This window comes from Dermacentor albipictus, chromosome 1 (assembly GCF_038994185.2).
Source record: "Dermacentor albipictus isolate Rhodes 1998 colony chromosome 1, USDA_Dalb.pri_finalv2, whole genome shotgun sequence".
NCBI classification, from domain to species: Eukaryota; Metazoa; Arthropoda; class Arachnida; order Ixodida; family Ixodidae; genus Dermacentor; species Dermacentor albipictus.
In genome coordinates this window covers 47127251-47134136 of record NC_091821.1, presented here as the reverse complement: position 1 = coordinate 47134136, position 6886 = coordinate 47127251, and positions in this window count along the sequence as shown.

The window sequence follows — 6886 nt, the reverse complement described above, 5'->3', positions numbered from 1 at the left end:
TGACCATCGGTTATCTTCCCTCCTCATTACATGTCCTGCCCAAGCCCATTTCTTTTTCTTGATTTCAGCTAAGATGTCATTAACTCGCGTTTTTTCCCTCACCCAATCTGCTCTTATCCCTTAACGTTACACCCATCATTCTTCTACCCATAGCTCGTTGCGTCGTCCTCAGTTTAAGTAGAACGCTTTTCGTAAGCCTCCAGGTTTCCGCCCCGTACGTGAGTACTGGTAAGACACAGCTGTTATCAACTTTTCTCTTGAGAGATAATGGCAACCTGCTGTTCATGATCTGAGAATGCCTGCCAAACGCGCCCCAGCCCATTCTTATTCTTCTGATTATTTCAGTCTCATGATCCGGATCTGCATTCACTACCTGTCCTAAGTAGATGTATTCCCTTACCACTTGCAGTGCCTCCCTACCTATCGTAAACTGCTGTTGTCTTCCGAGACTGTTTAACATTACTTTAGTTTTCTACAGATTAATTTTTAGACCCACCCTTCTGCTTTGCCTCTCCACGTCGGTGAGCATGCATTGCAGTTGGTACCCTGAGTTACTAAGCAAAACAATATCATTCGCGAATCGCAAGTTACTAAGGTATTCTCCATTAACTCTTATCCCCACTTATTCCCTATCCAGGTCTCTGAATACCTCATGTAAACACGCTATGGATAACATGGGAGAGATCGTATCTCCCTGCCTGACGCCTTTCTTTATTGGGATTTTGTTGCTTTCTTTATGGAAGACTACGGTGGCTGTGGAGCCGCTATAGATATCTTTCAGTATTTTTACATACAGCTCGTCTACACCCTGATTCCGCAATGCCTCCATGACTGCTGAGGTTTCGACTAAATGAAACGCTTTCTCGTAATCAATGAAAGCTATATATAAGGGTTGGTTATATTCCGCACATTTCTCTATAGCCTGATTGATAGTGTGAATATGGTCTATTGTTGAGTAGCCTTTACGGAATCCTGCCTGGTCCTTTGGTTGACGGATGCCTAAGGTGTTCCTGATTCTATTTGCAATTACCTTAGTAAATACTTTGTAGGCGACGGACGGTAAGCTGATCGGTCTATAATTTCTCAAGTCTTTGGTGTCCCATTTCTTATAGATTAGGATTATGTTAGCGTTCTTCCAAGATTCCGGTACGCTCGAAGTCATGAGGCATTTCGTATAGCATGAGGCATTTCGGGCCAGTTTTTCTCGAACAATCTGCCCACCATCCTTCAACAATTCTGCTGTTACCTGATCCTCCCCAGCTGCCTTCCCCCTTTGCATTGCTCCCAAGGCTTTCTTTACTTCTTCCGGCGTTACTTGTGGGATGTCAAATTCCTCTAGACTATTTCCTCTTCCATTATCGTCGTGGGTGCCACTGGTACTGTATAAATTTCTATAGAACTCCTCAGCCACTTGAACTATCTCATGCATATAGTAATGATATTGCCGGCTTTGTTTGTCTCTTAACGCATGCATCTGATTCTTGCCTATTCCTAGTTTCTTCTTCACTGCTTTTAGGCTTCCTCCGTTCCTGAGTGCATGTTCAATTCTATCCATATTATACTTCCTTATGTCAGTTGCCTTACCTTTGTTGATTAACTTGGAAAGTTCTGCCAGGCCAGCTAGGGGCTTTCATACAATGGCGTTTCTTAAACAGATCTTTCGTCTCCTGCGATAGCATACTGGTATCCTGTCTAGCGAAGTTACCACCAACTTCTATTGCACACTCCCTAATGATGCCTATAAGATTGCCGTTCATTGCTTCAACACTAAGGTCGTCTTCCTGAGGTAAAGCTGAACACCTGTGCTGTAGCTTGATCCGGAATTCCTCTATTTTCCATCTGACCGCTAACTCGTTGATCGGCTTCTTATGTACCAGTTTCTTCCGTTCCCTCCTCAAGTCTGGGCTAATTCGAGTTCTTACCATCCTATGGTCACTGCAGCGCACCTTGCCGAGCACGTCCACATCTTGTATGATGCCAGGGTTGGCACAGAGTATGAGGTCTATTTCATTTCTAGTCTCACAATTCGGGCTCCTCCACGTCCACTTTCCGCTATCCCGCTTGCGGAAGAAAGTATTCATTATCCGCATATTATTCATTTCTGCAAACTCTGCTAATAACTCACCCCGGCTATTCCTAGACCCTATGCCATATTCCTCCACTGACTAGTCTCCAGCCTGCGTCTTGCCTATCCTGGCATTGAAGTCGCCCATCAGTATAGTGTATAATGTTTTGACTTTACCCATCGCCGATTTGACGTCTTCATAGAAGCTTTAGACTTCCTGGTCATCATGAATTGACTGGAAGTAGGCACCTATACCTGTACGACCTTCAATTTGTACCTCTGATTAAGTTTCACAACAAGACCTGCTACCCTCTCGTTAATGCTATACAACTCCTGCACGTTACCAGCTATATCTTTATTAATCAGGAATCCGACACCTAGTTCTCGTCTCTCCTCTAAGCCCCGGCAGCAAAGGATGTGCCCGCTTTTTAGCACTGTATATGCTTCATTTGTCCTCCTAACCTCACGTGAGCTCTATGATAACCCATTTAATGTCTGCTAATTCCTCCAATAGCACTCCTAGACACGCCTCACTAGATAACGTTCTAGCGTTAAATGTTGCCAGGTTCAGATTCCTATGGCGGCCTGTTCGGACCTAGACATTCTTAGCACCCTCTGTTGCGTCACAGGTCTGATCGCCGCCGTGGTCAGTTGCTTCGCAGCTGCTGGGGACTGAGGGCCGGGGTTTGATTGTTTGATTCATATAGGAGGTTGTGGCCAAGTGCTGAACCGGGGTGGCCAATCCTGCTCTGGTGAGGGAGTGCGTTACTAGTCTGGTCACCGGAATCAGGCCGCACTCCAGGCCTGTTTATGCAGTTTTATCAACACGTAGATTTTTCTTCATCCGGAGGAAAATTGCGCAGCACCGGGATTCTAACCACGGTCCTCCTGCACCGCTGCACCCCTGCACCATTTCGATGGGGGCGAAATGAAAAAACGCCCTTATAGCCTGCATTGGGTGTACGTTGAAGAACCCCAGGTGGACAAAATTAATCCGGAGTTCGCCACCACGGCGTACCTCATAATCAGATCATGGTTCTGGCGCGTAAAGCCCCACAATTTCATTTACAGAGACGTGTAAGGGGATATAATTGCTCAAGTTCGATGCCTCCACGCCCCGATTTCAACTTTCACTTTAGCGACGTTACACGACGAAGAAATCCGGAGGCTTGCTCCCAGAAGCCTGCATCACATGACGCGCAGGTCGCGCCATTGTGAGACGCCCGCGATTAAGTAGACATGCACAGAGGCCGTACTCTCTGAGCGGAGGGCGTCGGAGGAACCACAATTTTACCGGTTGTGCTCTCGCATATCTGGCAACTTTACATGTCATGAGTGACTATCATGAGCGACTATAGTATACAGTGTACTAGATTATACTCTATAGTACATTCTAGCTATAGCTTGACATTACTTGGCATCCTTGTTTTCGTCTGCTTTTGTGCTGCGTCTCGGCTGTACCATTCGGAAATCGACACGCGGCAAGCCTCGATTTGAGCGTTGAATCAGTCGGCTGCAGGATCAACAGCGTCGCGCCACTGTCAAGCGAAGAAGTGCTCGCTTTTCTATTTTGTTCTCTTCAATGGCGGGCTTGGAGGTTTTGCCGGTATAGCAGCCCTCGGACGCTCGTGTTCCCTTGCGTGTCCCAGCTGTATTCATCTGGTAACATCACAGAGTTTCCTACAATAACTTCCCTTGACCTCCGCGCTGCCCGTGTGAAGGATCAGCGGAGGCACCTCCATCGTAGCGCGACGTCACGCGGACCTGAATGTCGTACGAATATCGTGTGAATGCCGCATTGCGTACGCGGTGTCGAAAAGCGAAGTGTGCCGCGACGTCCCTCGTTGATTTAATTGACGTTTGATGGCGTCGTATGCTTCCTTATAGCCGACGAGCTGACAAGCAGCCACAAGGTGTGGAGCACAGCGATGCGGTGCAAGACACCGACCTTGCGATATCATCCTCTCACGTCCAACCTCATAAGCTACATGACGCGCGATTTCTATTTTAACCGGCCATTTTGGTAACAGATGAGAATACTCCGCCAATTGTGCTGGAAAACTTTCCAAAATAAAACGACCTTCACAAATGGCAAAATCAATTTATACATGTAAGCGTATGCTCCCCTAGCTATAATTATTGATTCAAAGTTGAATGACCTCTGCGAAGCTGACTCATCACACTAAAGAATTTAGCACACTTAAGCGTGCTAAAAGAGCGTTTTCTTACTTTGCACCCTTTATTATATCCGTTTAGCACCCATTTTTACTCAATACACCCTATAGTAAATGTATGTGCGAAAAAATCAAAACACTAAAAAATGAACCACCCATACGAAGAAACGAAAATCCTGTACGAAAGGTGTTCGGAAGCTCGCTACTGTTGAAAACAGTCGTTGCAGCCATAGGAATGTTAGGTTTCAAATGTAACGAACGCATTTTCTTCGATGAAAGATGCGACCTTGTGTAAGGTTTCTCATGAAATAAAGTAATTGGAGTTTTTGGACAATTTATGCATATATTTGATTGAAAAGCGTAAACATGGCTCCTGTGTGGCGCAGTGGTTAGGGCGTCTCGTTTCCACGTGATATTCCTAGATTCTAATCCATCTACATGCAAAACTTTCGCAACCCACTTAAGCGTTACTGGTTTGTCCTTTGATGCGGTTTGTGTAGTAATGCTAGTAAAGAACTTGCAAACAGTGGGAAGTATAACGAGCCGATAGAGACGTTTATCTTTTAATTGTAATAATAACTTCTTTATTTTCATCAGTGATGGAGGAGACTGCGGGTAAAAGTCGCTTTAGAGGCAAGCGACTTGACTAGAGCCCGCAGCCTCCTTTACAAGGCAAACAGCGATTGAACAGAAGATATATATACATAGCAATTGACGGGTGAAAAGTGCACAAAAAATAAACGCAAAAACACAAATTACCTGAAAAACGCTCTTCAATTATTTAAGAAAGATTGAGTGACAAAATGTTCACATAAAGCTCGTACATCAGTTAAATAAATATCAAGACTTGATTTCAGAAACAAATTTAGAAGTGTTGGTAGTGTGTATGATATCTTTTGTGTAGAATTATTGGCACGTGGAGTGACTACCTACCACTGTTCCGTACACCTTGTGGTGTAAGAATGTGTGTTCCTAGTGAGATTAGATAACTCATGAAGAAAATTTAAGTTCTCTTTTACCTCCCGTTTGAAAGCTTGACTTAACTTGTAATTATAAAAGTTAAACACGGGTATTATATTTGCTTTCGGAATTAAGTCTGAAAAGGCTTTGTAAAGCAGGTTAAATAGTACTCGCAAAATTTTTTCTGAAGTATATGTACCTTTTCTAGATTCGTACGTGATGTGGTACCCCACACGAGCAGACAGTAATAAAGTGCAGAAAAAAATAGGGTGTTATAAACAAGAACCTTGATTGTGTAAGGTAAAAGAGGTCTCAGCCGCACAATCATGCCAACTACACCAGATAATTTGCCCAATATCGATTCTATGTGCATGTCCCAAAACATATCTTGTGTGAAAATAACTCGAGGTATCTTAAAACTATCTACAATTTCTATGTTTACATCGTCATAAGAAAGGTTGATGGAACTGATTATTTGCTTAGATTTGGGCCTAAAGATTATTGCTTTTGTTTTGTTTATATTGATTTGTAGACAGTTTTGTTTTGACCATAGATGAAGAATTTTCAGAGCAGTGTTAGCTTTATTTTTAAGGCTACTAGTGTTAGGTCATGAAAAAAATATATTGGCATCGTCTGCATACATTACGTATTTCGCATCTTTATAGATATTTACTAAGTTATTTATATATACGAGAAACAGGAACGGGCCAAGAATACTACCCTGAGGAACGCCTCTGGTGATATGTTTGAAATTTGAGCAGCTATTGTTTATTTCAACATATTGATAACGATTACCAAGATAAGATTTTATAAGGCTTCCACAGTGCCCTCGAATACCGTAGGTTTCAAACTTATCAAGTAGAACCGAGTGAAGGATGCAATCAAATGCTTTAGTAAAATCAATATAAATACCAAGGACAATGTTCTTAATTTCAAATTGCGATAAAATTAATTCTTTTTGATGGAGTACTGCTCATTCTGTAGACCGTCGTTTTCTAAATCCAAACTGGGCTGGAGAAATTAGGCTGTGCTTGTCAAAAACCTTTGAAAGCTGCGTTAGTATTAGTTTTTCTAGACCCTTCAAAAAAAACAGGTAATAGAGAAATGGGTCTGTAATTTTTAGTATCATTAACGTCACCTTTCTCGAACAATACCGACATTCTGGCTATCTGCATCCGTTTAGGAAAGATAGCGCTTGACAAAGACAAATTAAATATAAAGGTAATGTACGGGGAAATGATATCAAGCACATACTTGATAGGGCGAACCTGCATGCCTTCTGCATCGCAACTTGAGCTATTTTTTAGTGAAAGGAAAACTGATGTCACATCGTGCTCAGTAAAGGGGCGAAGAAAGAGTGAAGATGAGTTTGGCATAAATTCATTAATATCAGACGACGCACTACCACCAGAAAAGTTTACAAGTTAATCATGAAAAACATTTGCAAGAGCACTTCCTGACACTTCGTTTCCACCAAGTATTGTTATTATTATTACAATTCACTACTACTTCAGCCAAACACCCTTCCTTAAGGGTGTTAATCAAATAAGGGTGCTCGTATTTAGCATTCTAAGTGTGCTCAGCCTTAGGGTGCTAAAATTTTTAGTGTGCACTGACCAACTTCAGTTGTGTCCAAGTGTTCATGCAAAAATGCCATTGTGAAAAGCCTAATCGCGCTACATAGCGA